The sequence below is a fragment of the Chinchilla lanigera genome, unplaced genomic scaffold (genome assembly GCF_000276665.1).
Source record: "Chinchilla lanigera isolate Chin_1 unplaced genomic scaffold, ChiLan1.0 scaffold00071, whole genome shotgun sequence".
Classification (NCBI taxonomy): Eukaryota; Metazoa; Chordata; class Mammalia; order Rodentia; family Chinchillidae; genus Chinchilla; species Chinchilla lanigera.
The window spans coordinates 10,159,911-10,178,522 of NW_004955472.1; the positions used below are offsets into that span (position 1 = coordinate 10,159,911).

At 37.3% G+C, this 18,612-nt stretch overlaps 1 long non-coding RNA gene across 3 annotated transcripts in view; it reads right to left on the minus strand.

The window, feature by feature from the left end:
- The window catches only part of LOC102029503, a 69,264-nt gene that overhangs the window by 11,564 nt on the left and 39,088 nt on the right, over positions 1–18,612 (minus strand). For 2 of the 3 annotated variants that reach the window (XR_001237066.1, XR_001237067.1), the window contains 6 exons: positions 17,539–17,625; positions 16,467–16,533; positions 11,771–11,863; positions 10,230–10,487; positions 8,280–8,451; positions 8,093–8,198 (listed from right to left, as the gene is read on the minus strand). This is a non-coding gene — a long non-coding RNA (uncharacterized LOC102029503). The remainder of the gene's footprint in view (positions 1–8,092; positions 8,199–8,279; positions 8,452–10,229; positions 10,488–11,770; positions 11,864–16,466; positions 16,534–17,538; positions 17,626–18,612) is intronic. The other variant, XR_263564.2, reaches the window with a different exon arrangement.

Consider the following 18,612-nt stretch of genomic DNA (forward strand, 5'->3'; position numbering starts at 1 on the left):
ATCCTGTAGAAATTTAGAAGATCATAGATACATCTTTACTCTCACAGGATCGAAAACAGAGAAATAGACAAATTCCTGGATACATGTGAATTACCAAAGTTGAATCAAGAAGATATAAAAATTGTGAATACCCCAATATCAGTCAATGAAATTGAAAATGTAATTAAAAATTTACCAACACAGAAAAGTCCAGCTCCTGATGGATTCACTGCTGAATTCTACCAAATTTTAGAGAAGATTTAGTGCAAATACTCTTGAAACTCTTTAATGAAATTGAGTGGGAAGCAATATTCCCTGACTCATTCCTGGAGAAAAGTATTACCCTGTTACAAAAATCAGAAAAAGACTTAACCAAAAAAAGAAAACTGCAGACAAATCTCCATAATGAACATAGGATCAAAAATCCTCAATAAAATACTAGCCAAGAGAATGCAGCAAATCATCAAGAAGATTATACAACATGACCAAGTAGGATTCATCCCAGGAATGCAGCAATAGCTCAACGTATATTAATCAATAAATGTAATACACCATATCAACAGGACCAAACACAAAATTCACATAATCATCTCATAAATGAGGAAAAAGTTTTTGACAAAGTCCAATACTCATTCATCATAAAAGCGCTACAGAAATCAGAATAGATGGTCTTTACCTGAATCTGATAAAACCCATCTATGACAAACCAACGGCCCACATATACTAAATGGGCAAAAACTGAAACCTTTCACTCAAAAATCAGAAACAAGACAAGGATGTCTACTATCACCACTCCTATTAAATATTGTTCTGGAAACACTAGCTAGAGAAGTTAGAAAGGAGAGAGAAATAAAAGGAATAAGGACAGGAAAGGAAGAAGTTAAATTATCATTATTTGCAGAAGACATAGGGGTCTTCTCTACCTAGATGACCCCCAAAATTACCCCAAAATACTTCAAGATTTAATAAGCAAATTCAGTAGCGTATGTAGATACAAAGTCAACACTCAAAAAAATCAACAGCATTCCTGTACACAAATAAAAACTCACTGAGAGAGAAATTAGGGAAACCACACTCTTCACAATAGCATCAAAAAAAATGAAATACTTAGGAATCAATCTAACAAAGGAAGTAAAGGATATATATATTGAAAATTACAGTACTCTGAAAAAGGTGATAGAAGAGGATATCAGAAAATGGAAAAATATCCTTTTCTCAGAGAAAAATAGAAACAAGGTAGTGAAAATAGCCATACTCCCAAATTATTATACAGATTTAAAGAAAATCAGATCAAAATACCATCAGTATACCTCACAGAACTAGAGAAAACATTCTTAAAATTCATCTGGAACCAGAAGCAGCCCAGAATAGCAAAGGCAATCCTGGGAAAAAAGGCAAGGCAGAAGGCATCACAATCCTAGATGTGGAGTTGTACTACAAAGCTAATGTGATAAAATAAGCATTTTACTGGCAAAAAAACCAGACCTAAAGATCAATGGAATGGATTAGAAGATGCAAACACAACTACAAACACACTCAGCCACCTTATCTTTGACAAAGGGGCTAAACACGTTCACATTAATAAATGGTGCTGGAAAAACTGGCTCTCTACAAGGTAAAGACTAAAACTAGACTCATATCTTTTACCATGCACTAAACTAAAATCAAAATGGATCAAAGATCTTATTAAAACAGAAACACTAAATCAACTGGAAGAGAAAGTACGTAGAAATCTTGAAGCCATAGAGGTAGGCACAGTCTTCTGGAACAAAACCCAAACTGCATGGGAAACACTTCAAAGAATCAATAACTGATCTCATCCAATCAAAAAGCTTTTGTACTTCAAAGGAAATCACCAATAGAATACAAAGACAACCCACAGAGTGGGAAAACATATACCTAACTGTCCCTGAGAAAAGGACTTCCAACTAGAACATATAAAGGATTGAAAAAAATGAAACCCCCTAAATTCAAAGATCCAATCCAAAAATGGGCATTGGAGATGAATACACACTTCTCAGAAGAAGAAATGCAAATGGCAAATATATGAAAATATGTTCAACATCACTGGTCATTCAAGAAATACAAATTAAAACAATACTAAAATTCCATCTCAACCCAGAAAGAATGGCTATCTTCAAGATCAACCAATAACAAATGCTAGAGAGGCTATGAGGAAAAAGGAACCCTACTCCACTGCTGGTAGGAGCGTAGACTGGTACAACCGCTGTGGAAATCAGTGTGGAGATTCCTCACAAAACTAGGATTAGAGGTCTCATTAGCCTCAGCTATTCCCCTTCTAGGTATCTTCCCAGAAGAATTAAAAACATCATACCACAGCAATATCTGTGCACCCATATTTATAGCAGCACAATTTGAAATAGCTAAATCTTGGAAACAACCGAAATGCCCATCAACCAAGGAATGGATAAAAAAAGATATGGTATTTTTATTTTAGCCATAAAGAAGAATAAACTTAAGACTTTTATAGGTAAATGGATGCAACTTGAGACCATATTCATCAATGAAAAAAATTAGATTCATATGTGTAAACATCATATTTTCTCCTTGGTGTGAGAAACTGAAAGTGTAAATAAGTTCTAAAGTGTATAGTAGATATTGTGAAATGGGAAGAAATTGTACAAAAGAGAAAAGGAACTATGATAGGTGAAAGGGGATAGAACAGTGGAAACAGGAAAAAAAGCAAATCAGTTTTACTATTAGTGACTATTAGTGTCTCTTAGTTCATTAAAAAAGAAGGTTTGTGCTAATATTAAGTGGAGAAATTTTTATGCCCGTATCTGTACCCTGGGCAACTACTTTAAAAGGTAACAACATGTAATTTATTAACTATTGTTATTCTCCTATTATTTTATCATGAAATTTGGTTTACCTTTTTTCCATAAAATAATATTTTTTCAAAAGTAAGAAGAGAGGGATGTAGGTGGTAGGGTTGGTTGTACAACTTAATAAATGTACCACTGAACATTTTAAGTATACTTAAAATGGTAAAAATGGTGACTTTTATACTAAGAATACTTTACCACCATAAAAACATAAAGAGTAAGATAAAATTATACCAAAAAAGAATTAGTCATGCTACTGGCAGTCAACTTGGGAGCTGTAAGATCCTGGAGATAGACACTTGGGAGTTTAAAGAAGGATATCATACTGATATGAAACGGGAGCCTCTTCCCCTCCCTGCACCGTGGAGTCATTGGTATTTGTGCAGAGCGCTCATGTTCATAGGCCTTCTCTGTGCAGGAAGTAAATAAACCTTTGCTAACCACACGGCAGCCAGTCAGCTCACAGGTATAAAGTTACCCGTTAGGCCTTCCTTAAAAGTGATCCTGTGAACTCTAAGAGTAGCTATATCAAAGAATGCTTTCACATATACATGATCATTGCTTTCTTCTACCATGCCTAAAACATCACTAAGTTCCAGCTTGATCTTGAAACACTTATTTTATCTCTGAAATGGAGCAGCAAAGAAAGGAATGTCACAAAACCAGAGTGCAGGCAGCACCCGAAACCGCCTTGCAGCCTTCTGTGATTAGCCGTGTTTTTAGGAGGTCTTGCAGCAACAGAGGCAGAAACACCCACCTCCCCGGGAGAGGTCGCCTCAAATTCATCCCTTCCCAGAAAACATGAGTCTGGCAAGGCTAGTTTCGTTGTAATTTCACATCCCCCCTTCCCTCAACGGCTCTATTTCATGTCTTCTTGCCTCTGCCTAAATCCCCAAAACTGCTTTCCTCCACTCACCCATGTGAAAATCTTACCTTGTCTTCCTTTCAGATAATAGAAATAGTCTTCTATTATCTTTCATACCTTAAAAGATCAAAATTGTCATCAATTTTAAAGAAAATGAGTTCATGTCCTCTATTTTCTATTCTCCTACAGTGAGATACTAGTTTCTTATCCATCAAATGCCAGGAAAACACCGGTCTGATAACTCCTCTTTTTTAGACATCTAAATGTTAGAGTACCCTAGTAATGATCCTATAACTTCCTCTTTTACCTCGCATTAATATTTCTATCGTTCACCCAAACTTATTGCTTTCAAAGTCATGTACATTTTTAGACTTCAAATTTCAACCTCCAGCCCTTTCCTGAACCCTGGATTTCAAGCTTTACATTTCCTGCTTGCCATCTCCAGTGGGAAGTTTAAGTATAAGGGTAAGTGAGCAGAGCTTAGCCAAACAGAGCTCATGCTCTCTACTGCATCCCCTGCCTCCACCAGCAAATTACTGCAGCTTTTCTAGAATTATTAAAATATTACTAATGAAACTTACACACCACTTCTGCATCTTCTTTACCCCCTTACTTAATTGATCAACAAGAAGTGTCACTGATATGTAGATGTAGATCTCTTTATTTCTTTTCTCTACTTCTCAGTCTCTAGCAAAGCTGGCCCCTATCTTTACTGACTCAGAAGCAAAAATTGTCTTTTTAAAAGTCAGATTGTGTGTCCTATCTGCCTAACGAGTGTCAATACCTTCCCATAACTCTAACTGACGTGCAGTGTCCTGCAAGCACACTTGATAGACCCTGCGCAGTTCTCAGAGGACCTCTCCAACACCTCGCTCTACCTCATTTCTGCTTCTTTTTCCTCAGTTGCTCTAGCTTCGCTGAGCTTTCTCAGAATTTTGCATTTGTTATTCATTCAATCTGTAATGGCATTTCTTCTCCTATAGTCTTTAATTGGTGCCCCATCTCACTATGAAAGTGTTAGCACAATCGCTAGCACCTCAAGGAAAACTTTTCTATTCACCATCTCTGAAGTTGCTCTCTTATACCACCTTGCCAGTTAATGGCTGCAGGATTGTCCTCCTTCACTTCCTTCAGAGTACTTTTCCTTATCTCTAATTATTTATGTATTTTTCTGACCCCCTCATGCTTGTCTGCCATCATCTATAAGCTTTATAAAAATAAGGCCTTGGTCCATTCTGCTCTCCACATAAGGCATGTGTTAGTAAAGATTGCTCCTCGAAACTCAGTAAGAACAGTTGTCACATAAATAAATATCTGGGGAGCTTGTCATAAAAGAATGGAATGAAGACAGTGAATAGAGTCTATATGTAAGAGAAAAACCGGTTTCACTTATGGAAATAACTGAGACATGTTATAAGAGATCTACCACACTAATATTAACTCATGCCATTGTAATGTAGATATTAAAGGAAAAGGGCTTCATTTTATGTTCACAAACAGAAAAGGCCTGGTCGCATTAGTTAGAGGTGTGTGTTTGTGTGTGTGTGTGTGTGTGTGTGTGTGTGTGTGCACACGTGTGTGTCTTTAAAATGGTGTGTTTTTACCTGTACTTTCAAATACTAATATGAGACCTACAGACAGCAATTTCCCCCAATCTACATTGCAGATAAATAGTGAAACTGAGACTCTCCCACTTTTATGTTTGATTCTAAAATTCATGTCTTTCCTTTTATTCAAGAAATAACAGATTGCTGAGGACCGTGCTGAAGGATCTTCTTTTCTGGAAACGCATTGCTATTCATAAGCATAAAGGGGAGTCAAAGGTGTGAATGTGGGAGTTGCTCTGTAGGGCTAAGAGACTGAGGAAAAGAAGAAAACTGTGCATATAAGATATGCAGCTGATGGGTGTCTTTTTCAAATACGGTGGTGTTTCAATAGGGCCTGTTGAATCACATACACATAATCAGTGTAATTCCAGGAGAAAGCCCGCTTGGCTCAGCAGTTTTAATATACAGATCAATTTTACATTACCTCCTTCTGGCTGTGAGTGCTCATAGAGGGAGGTCATAAAACATTTATTGGGCCAAGGATGCAAATTGAGCAAAGAGTGAATCTTCAGTCTGTAGACAGGCTCTTGAAAGGAACTTGTCAGATAAGTCTGTGATGAGCATTTGCTCTGCCCTACACCCAATGAAATTTTTATTTTCATTTCCTTTAAAGAACTGAACTCTTTAAGAGGTGGAAAATTATGTACATACCTACATACGTACACACATGACTGCAGCATAATTCATGTGCCATTTACATTTTTAAAATAAAAATGCATGTGACAGTCAAAAAAACTAAACTTGGAATATTATGACAGAATTATGACAGAAATTCTCCAATTATATCCTATACTTAAAACAAAATTTGAAGATATCAAGAAAAAGTGCAAAATGAATGTTAATTTCTATCATGAAATAGGCTAGGACATTAGGCTAAAAATACACATAGTGGCACAATACCCTGATAGCCAACTAGTTCGTCACTGCTGTGAGAGAGCTGGAGATGTGAATTGGAATTCAGAGATATGAAACAACCAGGGTAATTTCCACACTTGTCATGTTACATTTAATGACTCCCAGTGTGGTGTGTCCTGCTGCCTGTGCTAGCTCATCTTAACCGTTTCTCTTATTGCAGCTAACGAGATATGAACAACGGTTCACTAATGCGGTCTTCTCAGCATAGAGAATGCAAGAATAAGGGAAAATGACAAATACCAAGGAAATGAGAAAGAAATACCTTTGGTAAAAGTGTCTGGCTCAGGTCAACCCTTGAGAACTCTACACGGGCAGCGCTGTCTCTGAGCACAGACTGAGACTTACCTCCACAAGCTTTGTCTGCCAGTTTTAGCCACAGGTGGTTGCCTCCTCATCTGATTTTCTGGAGAATTTAGCTATATGACATTGTTTAGGAGTAACTGAGATTATCTTGCATCACTATTGTCCTTTTAGGATAATACAGTGGGTGGTAAGCTCGAAAAAGGGTATGTTTTACTTGTTATTTGCCTACTGGCTGGCTAATGCACTACAGGCAGCAAGAATTTAAGCAATATTTGGTCATGTCTCTTAATAGATAATGAGAACAGGACAATGCTTATATTAAGCATATCTCCATTAAAATACAGTATAAATTGAAGGATGAGAAAGGTATTCTACATGATAGGCTACATGTAAGATAGCTACCACTGAGGCCATAAACTTCTTGACCACAAGAATAATCTTCTTTCTTCAGACTACTCACAAATTAACACAGTACTGAGGACATAGGTTTGTGGTAAATATTTATTTATTTAATTGATTTGGCAATGACAGCAAACACACACACAAACACACACACACACCAATGTCAGAACATTTATAGGGATGGACTTTATATTTGAAGTAATATATATATTTCTGTAATGACCAAATCCTCTAGGGCATTTTAATAGCTGTATATGTTTTCAACTTCTTGTTTTTCAAATCATTTATCCAAAATTATTTTCAATTCTCTCTTATTTGTAGACCCCAGCTCAACTCCTACTGCTGTTCCAGGTACTGCAGTTTTGGATCATGAAGTGAGAATCATCCCTTCAGAGTCATAGTTGCAATGGCCCAACTTCCTTCTTTTCAGCAAAGGTTGCAATGACAGAAGAAAGAATTGGGCTATCCTAATCTGTCCTCTTGTAGATTCCAAAAATGGAAATGGTTTCTATATAATTTTTTGTCACTAATAACACCCCATTCAAGTCATTTTGCTAAGATCCACCAGGAAAATAATCTAAGTAATTGTCAGTCAAACAAAAATTGTAGTAAATATCTTGAAAGGCACATATTTGAGTCTAAAACACAACAGGTGACATTCCACCATACACCATTTGTACTTTTGGCTAAAATGTTTATTTTGGTGTGACAGAACCAGCAAAACCCAAACAAAATATTAGGTTTAGTCAACAGTAATGTACCCAAATTTGTCTTCTTATTTGTGATGTCTAGTAGAGTAGTGTTAGATGTTAGTGAAAAAAAGCAAATTTTCTCTTCCTAAAATATTGAGGGTTAAACTCAACTTCAGAAGGAAGGATCTCTTGTGGTGTAACTGTATCAGCTCAACAATTCTCAATATTTTAGGGGAAAATATTATATTTTCCATAATTAACAAGAGGGAAAATGATGAGAATTTTAAAAGTGGTGTACTTTCTTTTACAATAATCAGTACATCTAAAACTATTTTAAAGAGTTTTTACAAAGAATGACAAACTGTTGAGAGGAACTTCACCAGACAACTACATTATTCCCATAAGTTTTCCTGACATAAGAAGGTTTTATGAGAAATGCCCAAGCCCAGAACACAGTCATAACTGAAAGGAGACAGGACTCACTGTGAAGGAACAGCAGTGGTGGTCAATCAGATTAGGGGAGAAAAGTCAGCGTCCTGCAGGACAGTCAGTGAGAGGTGAGGAATGAGACACACAGTCATCAGCAGAGCTTTGGACATGAGAAAGGAAAAGTTACATACAAATTTACATGAACCTGTTCCTCTATCCCCTCTCCAAGCGGCTTATGTACCTTTGGGAGGAGAAAGCCACTCCGTTAAAACAATCTTATGTTAAAAGAAGAGCTTCACAAAGGAAGGAATTGTTGTTCAAATGGATTAAAAGGATTCATGAGTAATGGTGATCCCAGGGCCAGGGGAAGAAGTTGCAGGGTAGGTAGTGGATGACTCACACTTCAGGAAGGCCTAGGAAAAGAGTAAGTCAAAATTATAAGAGGAAGAGGAAGGGGAGAAGGCCAAGGAGTCATGAGAGTGACAAGCAGATCCAGTGCGGAGCTCAAAGAACCAAGAGAACAAGGGTAACCATCAGTCTTTGAGGGAGGCTGCTCAAGGGACCTTACTAAGATTTTATAGATTACTGGGCCTTGAAATGGTTTAGTGCATTCTAAGATATTTAATGAAGGGATTCTGAAAGTCTTAGACCTGAGCAGGAAAGAAAGGCAGAGGTCATGAAATTTTAGTATATTTAATGGATACACTTCCTCAACGAGCAGTAGAATTGGGCTCTTTCAAATGACATTACTCATCCAGCTGGAGACTTACACAGACAAACCACATCAAACAGCCCTACCCACCAGCCTCAGACAGTCTTGAATTTTTGCAGGTCTGGTGTAGAACAGGTTTATCTCTAATGGAAGGATAAGAAGTCTGAGTGTTTCTTATGCATTATGGAACTAATTTCAATCATATTAACATTCTGTGATAACAGAAGTCTTCAATCTCCTGAGGTTAGGCTCAGCTATTCATGAATTTGACTTCAGAAATAAAAAAGAGTCCAGAGGAGACATCAATATAGGAAATTTCCCCAAATGAGACATAGGAAAAATGGTATCCTCTTGTGAGCACGCCTCCTCCTGCCACACGGTGAGAGGTTAACACCTGACATGAGCTGCTGAGGCTAGTTTCTCTTTCAGAAGTCAAAGCTGCTAAAATTGGTGAAGTATAAATTACCTGTTTTAAAATTACAAGTTTATTCCTTTAAAAAACCCTGAGCTCATTTATCCCATGTTTATAACTAAGCTCTTTCATAATAGCATTTCAGTCAACTATTAAGGAAATCTTTCTTCCTTCTTTAGGGACAAAAAGGGATAAACACCGATCCCTATTTTATGTCTAAAACTTTAAAATTATTTTTGTCTATACTTTAATTAACAAGATAGTGACTCATGAAAATTGTAATACAGAAATCCATAAAACTAGCAGTAAAAGTCTATTTTATTCTCACTCTCCAGGATTTGCCACCCTGAAAAATTCAGTGGCTATGTTCCAAAGCATTTTTCACTTGAATATTATGATAAAAATAAACTGACTCATATAAAAAATGAGATTACACTTTACATGCTCCTTTTGTAATCTGGTTTTGAAACTTAAGCTTCCTTTACATATCAAATCCTTGTGATGTAAATAATATCATACTTATTTCAAGAATGAGTCCCTCAGGAGCACCATATATTCTGCACAAGTCCACATAAGGTGCAGGCAGGGTGTAAGTCAAGATCTATCATTTTTTAACATAAGCTGCATTGAACAGAAATGGCAAATGTTAAGATCTTAACTTCTATTGTTTGGTTTAGGAATAAGCAAACTTGTTCAGTCAGTGGACAGAGAGTAAGGGTTCGGGGCTTCCAGGGCTATGTAAGATGTCTCACATACTCTTCATCTGGGGGAATCTCTTTTGCTTGTTTCTACTTCCTCAAGCATGGGGTTCACACAAACCCCTCTTAACATGGGGTTCATAAAAAAATTGACACCCCCAAAAGAGACTTATTGCAAACAGCCAATCGATTACTTCTTGATATCGTTCCAAATACACAATTCAAGAAAGTACACTTTCAAAATCTCTAAATTTGCTTGCTTGCCGCCGAAATCATCCTTTCTTCTGGACAGACATACGCATCCTTAAAATACAAAGCAGCTGCGGGAACTTTGGGGTCACTGACTCCATCCTTGTACATGCCACTCACCTTGACACCACCCATCAAGCAGTGAGTTCAGAGGCTTCCCACAACCCACTGGGGTCAAACTGCAGTGCAGTTTTGGTTTGCCTGGAAATAACACTTTGAGAAAGCAAAAAGACAAAAGTATGACTTTCTCACATAGAAGTAGCAACAATTCAATTTCAGCGCTCACTTCAGCAGCACATATAATAAAATTTGAGCGATACAGAGAAGATTAGCATGGCCCCTGCGCAAGGATGACACCCAAATTCATGAAGTGTTCCACTAAAAAAAAAAAAGAGAATTCAATTTCAAATTATTTGTTTTACTTCTTTTTGTAAGTTGCCAAGAATCTAGTATCACCAAAACAGAACCTTTTCCTTTGAGACCCTCATAAGCAGACCACTGGAAGACGGGTGGACACTTATTCCTAGTGAGATTTTACTACTTCCTGTTGTCACATCAAACCTCATCCCTCTTTCCCCATCCTCTTCTTCACAGAAGAAGGAAAACAGTTTGGTAGGAGGATATATTAGAAAAATGGGACTTTTGTAGATGGATTTGCTTATGAATATCAGTGCCTTACTTTACAGTTCATTCATTTTGGGTAAGTTACACTCTCTGGGCCTCAATTTATGAATACATTACAAAACTGGGGGAGAATTATAGATAAGTAGATACTTAACATTTATAAAATAACATTCTTAATTATTATAAAGCAAAAATTAAACCACAAATAAGTATGACAAACATCCTAAAAATAGTAATTTTAGCTGGCCCATGAAACAAAAAATCCAGTGTATTTTTATACCACAAAAATATCAGTAAATTGCTTTTAATATTCTAGTAAACCTCCAAGAGAGCAAAAGGCAGAATTTAAAGAGCTTATGAGATTATTCATTACTTATTTGAAATACCCTCCCCTTAAAACACCAGAAAAATAGGATATCTCTCAGAACTCTTGTTCTATTTGTAAATGTACATGATTAGGAAATTAATATAACTTCTTTTGGATACATTTACCACATCATTCCCCATCAACCTGAGTAAGAACAACAGTGCTAACACAGTGTCTGCTCTCTGTTTAATAATAGATTTAGCAAAGGAAAAATACATCCTAAAAGATTAATAAGAAGCAAATATCCAGGGCAGAGAAAAAGGCAAACAGCGGAGTGGCTGTTTTGCTTAACCGCCTGTCAGTAAATATTCATGCCTGCCTTTGGTCTTTCACCGGGCTCATGCTGCTCTGCTTGGCCTCGGTCTCAAATTTCTGTCAATAGCCTAAAAGCTATATTCAAACAAACACTGAAATGTGTCTTACCCTGTCTCCTTCAGTCACACGGACACAATAGGTTTCACTTTAATTATAGCATCTTCTAAAGTGACTTGTATCAGAATTGTGCAGGGCTTCATAGCAAATGATAACAATGGAGATTTTCTTGTATATTTACGTTAATATGATCTGAAGTTGTTGGATAGCATGGTTTGAGGAAGCTCAAAGCAAAGTGAGAACATACAATTTTTCAGTAATATGAAAATCATCTAAAGAACTCAAAAGTATTACATACAGATCAGTTGTTCAAAAGGTGAAGTTTTTCTCCCCCGTTGCTATCTCTCAAGACTACACAATTCATTAAAATGCCCCAGTTGTTAAATTGTTTCTGAAAGTAGAAAAACAAAGTGATTGTCATTGTCTTTAGGCAGAGGTGAGATTTCTGAAACTCATATTATCTCCTCTGCTCAGACTGTTAGGATCTGCTCCAACCAATCTGACAGCCCACAGGTGTCTTCTTTTCAGTCTACTTTCTTGGGTTTCTCGGCATAATCTTGTTCAATAACAGGTATTTTCCCTGGTGCACGCACATGCACAGGCTCCCAAACAAACATTTCAGTGTCTCCCCGGGGCCTATAAATTCTTAGGCAGTCACCCTTTACCCTGTGACCCGGATGCTGTATATTTCCCGGGCCCACACTACTTCTCTCTGTACTCACTCCCGTCCTTGCCATTCCCCAGGATTACTGTATTTCATGCCTCCAGCCTTTGTTTACACTACTCCCTGGGCAAATCTGCATGAACAAAATTGGTAGCATTTCAAGTGACAGTTGTGTCTGGTAGGCATTCTCTTCTGAGGTATTCGACTTCCACCATTTTCACACAGGTTGAAATTTATGTTCAAGTGCTGGTGTAAATAGGATTTTCCCTGGAAATATCACCACATCTTTCCTCCCATCTACCAGAATCAACTTGGAGCATTAATGAAATTTCAGAATCATACACTCAATATCTAATTCTACTTAGTACTATGCAACAAAGAACTCTTTTTTTCCTGTCCTTATGCCACCCACTTATGCTGTTAAATACAGTAATACTTAAAATAACGAACAGTCATCCACATAATATGTAGATGCGTGGGATCCCTCCTACAAGGTGGAATTTTATTAATGTGATTATTACAAATTCTGTAGTCACTCAAAATACAGCTTTGATCCAGTTATGAGTAAAACTCATTCACCTTGCTGATTATTCAGGGTAGTGACAGAAATCTTGCATAACCTTAGATAAATTTCTCTCTTAACATGAAGATTTTGTTCAGCAACTCCCAGCAAATACCTGATCCCTTTATTAAATGCCTTCACAGAAGCTACACATTTATTTTTCAAAATTTTCAGTTCTTAGTACATATTTTTATGTCAGTTTTTTAATATGTGTTCTTTCCACAGAACAGAATTATACGCTCCATGTGGTCAGAGAATATGTTTGGTGTCTCTGTGTCAAAATAACTGGGAAAGTCAACTTTTATTTTGGCTCACAGTGGGAGAGATTTCTACCCATGGTTGGCTGGCTCCATTGCTATAGGCCTGACGTGAGGCAGAACATCATGGTGGGGGATCATGGTGGAGCAAAGCTATGCACCTGGTGGCAGGCAGGAAGCAGAAAAAGAAAGAAAGAGCCAGAGTCTGTGCTTACAGGCTTCTTCTTTCCGCTTTTACCCCCTCTGGGCCTATCCCCTATTGGATGCTGCCACCCACATTCAAGCCACCATCATTTCACTTTTGCACATAACGTCTCTGGAAAACACCCTCAAAGCACACCCACAAGTGTGCTTTATTAATTTTCTAGATGTTTCCTAATCCAGGAAAGTTGACAATCAAGAGTGTGCATCTCAGGGGACACATGGGTTTTGCTCACCATTATATGCTTAGCACTCAGCACAATTCCTGGTACTAAGTTAGCAACCAACAAATATTTATTGAATGAGCAAACAGCACATAAACATTGAAAAATCTCCTTAATGATAAGCTCTATAATTGAATCCAGAACACTGGCCTAAGAAGGTAAAATAGAAGGGGTTTTAGGTGTAAGGGACTAATATTTATGGTATCAAAGTTTTTGTAGTATTTGGAGTTTGCTATGATTTAAAGTGTTCCCCAAAGTTCATGCATTGAGAACTTAAATTTCCAGTGTAACAGTGGTGAGAAGAGGGATCTTTAAAAGATGATTAGATAAAAGGTTTCTGCCTTCATAAAGTGATTAATGCCATTACTGTGAGAATGGGTGCATTATCCCAAGACTGGGTGTATTATAAAAGTAGGTCCAGTCCTCTCTTGCTGTCACTCACACTGTCTTGCACACTTGCCTTCCACTGGCAGGTGCCAAAGGTGGAGGTCCTTGCAGATGCGGGCCCCTCAGCCTCCAAAGGAAGACTTTGTACTTCATAAATTGGCCAATGTCAGGTATTCTATTACAATAAAATTAAACATATTAAGATGGCCTGTAGGCATATACCATTGTCATATCAAAAATATTTTAGAACATTTTATTTTACTTTAGTCATACAGAACATATGTGAAAATAATCACCCAAAATATCTTCCATGGACAAGCTATGTTAACAAAACTTTATAGACTGGGTAGTCCTTTCAGAGATAGTACATTTATTGTATATGTTTTCTTTAAAATTACATTATTAAGGGGCTGGGGATTTGGCTCAGTGGCACAGCACCTGCCTGGCAAGCGCAAGGTCATGAGTTTGATTCCTGGTACCAGAAAAAAACAAACAAAAATACATTATTAAGAACATAGAAGGGCTGAGGATGAATCTCAGGGTAGAATATGCACTCTGCATGCTGTATATTTTTAAACCCATAGGTTCACTACAAAACAATTTAACAAAATCAAATAAAAACTTAAGCTTTCCATCCCCTGCTACACTACGCTGTGTTGAGATTACATATTTGAATCTTTTACGGGATTCATTCTTCCTTGATGTCCGACGACTTGAAATTTTGCTCAGTGAAACTGCTGACATTTTTTACTTTTTCTATACTTTCCTCCCCTATGTTTCTCTAGCTTCACGATTAGTATAGAAGTAAAACACAGTATTAGTATATTTAGAAGGCAGAGAGTAGAAATGGGTATTTTAGTTGACTTTGTAATACTGTAACACCCCTAGTGGTCATATTCACTTCCAGCAGGCCCCATTTCTAACTGTTTTCTCTCAATGGCTCATGGCCTAGCTTGCAACATGTTGGTCCCTGGGGGACACATCAAACCGCAGCAGCAGAGGAGGAAGGGATGGAACATGGTACTGGAAGCATTACGGTGGTTGAGTAACTCCTGGGGCTCATTTTTCACCTCAGTTAAAATATATAAACATAGCTACTTACATCATACTATTCAGAATTTAATTATGCATTGTTTATTTTAAAAGTAAAACCATTTCAAAGCTATTGTGTTCACAACTGCTCATATTAAGTCTGTAAAACTTCTGCAATAATCCAATTGTCTGTCACTCATCGCTCAGGGTGAAGTCAGTCTTCCAGGTGCTAAACTAGGTCTTACTCAGAGCAAGGCATTTGCAAAGTCAGAACGGAAGAGTCCTAAATACAAACATTTTGCTTGCAAAGCAACTGGGGACATTAGAAAGGCACCAAAACCTAAAAATCAGTTGAATTTTAAAAATACAAGAACTCAGCAGTTATTTACTTCAGGATAAAGAACAGTCTCCTAAGAATGTATTTTTCAAAAATGTTTTATAGACAACATACATTAAAAAACAACTTTAAAAGGTAGTTAGAAGATCCCATAGCCTATCTGTAGTTTATTTGAGGCCTCCAGACTTTTCCGTTTCTTCTCTGATAGCCCCAAACCTGGTAAGGACATTACAGAATCATAAGACACTGCACACCTCACATTATTTCTGCAACTCTGCAAAGGATTCAGGCAGCAGGTCCAAGTGGAGCTTTGCGCGTGGCCAGGCTTAAGCATGTCACATGGAAAGGCAATTTCAGCCTGCTACTGTTGTGTCATCAGGATGCTTTGGCCCAAATCAATCAGAGTTGTCCCATTGTTTCTTAGAAAGAAACAGTCCTGCCTACGCCATTTGATTTTTCCCCAAGTACACAACTGAAACAAAAGTCAGAGAAGGGATATTTGGTAACATAACCAAAACCTATCAGTACTACACAGTTCTGTTATCTGAAGAAAGCACATGAAATGGCCTTCTCTTGTCCTGCTGCTTTTACTCTAGGTGGATTGAAATTCCGGTGCTGCTGCCTACAAGCTTGAGTTCACAACCAACTTGCTCGCTTTCTGGAAGTCAGTCTACCAGTCTGCAGAATGAGAATTGTAATTCACTCAGTATTTGGATTTTGACTGAGCAGATGCCCCTAAACAAGTCTCAGAAGACTGTCAGTCACACTAGGTGCTAGATGTCATCAAAATAGCATTTAAGTGGTTAGATGCCAGTATTTATTTGTGTGCACATTTAATTAAATCACTTAATCAAATTTCATCACTTTAAAGTCATAGCTTTCCATTTATCTCTATCAGTAGTGATTTTATTAGCTTTTTTCATAATGTAAACCACTTCTTTCTACTTATTTTCCTTCCAATTAATTTCAATTTGAACATCGAATATCTCATTAATATCACCACGATTAGATAGATCTGTAGTAATAAGAGGGACAAACCCAGCCTCGTCAAGTTTTCCACTAACATTTAATTAGATGGATGAAGGTACTTCACATGGGGAAATGATATGTTTTTAAGTATTCTTGTGGAAGGACTTCTCATTTCTGATAATAGTTCAGGTGTACAACAGGACTCAGCAAACCTTTGCTGTGAAGGGCTAGATAGTCAGTATCAAAACTTGGTAGATTAAATTGGCCTGGCCACAGCTGCTCAATCCTGCCACTGTAGCAAAAATACAGCCATAAACAATACGGCAATGAAAGGGATTCTGTCCAATGAAACCTTACTTACAAAGTAGGCTGGTGCCTGAACTGGCCAGTGGAATAGGCTGCGGTTTGACAACTCCTGTCCAGTTCTCCTATTGAAGACAAAATAGTTAGATCCTCCTTCTCCTTTACCTCAAAGACCTACTTAAAGGAGGATTAGTAATCTCCAGGTGGAGAGCAGAAAACATCAGAGCTGAGCGGGACTTCTGCCATGCACATCTTACAGACTGACTGAGGCAGTGCTTTGGTTTACAAAGGACTCCTTCAGCTGAGAGTGAATCCAAAGTAGCAAATTTTTATTAATTTTTAAAAATTCTATTAATGCATGCTTGCAGTACATACACTTTACAATCATCTCAGGGAGTGGGTACATGCACGTAATGCAGCTTGTTTTTTGTAATCCCTTTTCCTTCCCACCACATCCCTCCCTCCTGCTCTAATTCCTTTTCCCCCATTTTCACCCTTGTCAATATTATTAATCACAGCTCATGATTATAGCATATGTTTACATTCATTCAGGTTAATAGGTTCCTATACATGTCATACTACAGCAATGTATGCATACCAATATTTATAGCAGCATGATTCATAAGAGCCAAATGCTGGAAACAGTCTGCATCCACATCAACAGATACTGGATAAAGAAAATGTATCTATATACAGCAGAGTGCCACTCAGCTATTAAGAAGGCACAATTTGGGACATTTGTAAGAAAATGAGTGCACCTGGAAAATAAAGTGAGTGAAAGAAATCAAATACTCTATGGTATGTCTCATTTGAGCAAGTCAAAGTACAAAGAAAATAATAAAGGATAGATAGAAGAAGAAAATGGGGTGGATCTCTTGCAAATGAAAAGGTGTCCAAGAGACCAACAGTAAAGGGCAAGGTGGGGAGGAAAGGGAAGTGAGTAGAGCCAAGATAGCAGGATTCATTGGCCATCCATTCCTGGATTCTGGCCTGGAGGCTCTACCCAGGAAATGAGAGGCTGAATTATAATCCAGTAAGATATTTGGAGACCCAGAAAACTCAAACCTTACCTTAGAAGAATAACATGTGTTCACTCTATTTGTTATTCTGAATTTGCTCCCTATACTTACTTTCCGCCTTTTATTTTTCCGTTCTTTGTTCCAGGGTCGCTAACTCCTGATTGATTACATCACCCAGGCTCCCTGGTCCTCTGGCTTCTGGTTGGTGTGGACAAGGGGAGAACAGAGGGTGGGAAGCCAGATATATCCAGGTGTTTTTCCTCCGCTCTTTTCCTACAAAGGCTACAGCTGTCTACAACTGAAGATCCATAGTAGATCTTCTGCTGCTACCTCCTTTGGTCCCTTCACACTCAGAATGGGCAACTGATCAGCCCTTATTTTTGTCCTTCCCACAACGTTGAAAATGGTCCTTTAATCCTTGTTGAATAGATTCTACTGCTGCCATGATCCCTGACTGCCCCTCCTCTTTCAAAATATAGATAAATAATATTCTATGTAATTTTAATATAATGTTCAACATAGAAAAGACATATAACAATACAAAGGGCCACAAGGAACAAGGAGCTACACAGTTGGAATATAGATACTGGAATTAATAGTTATAAACTATAATATATCTATCCTTAAGGTGGTGTACCTAGAAACTTAAACTCAGAAATGCATTGTCATGATAAGCAAACAAGTTATATATGTTTGGTAAATTATAAAAATATTGATTATAGGAAACAAAAGTAAATGCAGTTTATAAGACTTACCAGAGAATAAAAATACAAAAAGTAGCCTATATATTGGAAAGGACTCACAGAATAAAAGATGTATTAATATTCTTGTACTTTCTTAAAGGATAATTCATATAAAGATAATTATTAATCTTTTAAAAATCAATGCAATCTGTTTTACTTTCATGCTAATACTCCCAATAGGAAAATGTTTGTAATTTCAAAACTCATAAATGTGTGTGTGTGTGCACACACACACATGTGTGTCACAACAAAGAGAGAAATAAAGGGTAGGCAGGACAATCACTAATCCTATAAGTATACAATCAATTTCAACCCAAATATTTAAGTAATTCCATTAAATAGAAACTGAATGCTTTAGTTAAAATGAAGTACTATATTTCTCTTTAATAGCAACAACTGAAACACTTGAAATTGGAGCTTATAGAAAGCTTGAAAGTTGCTG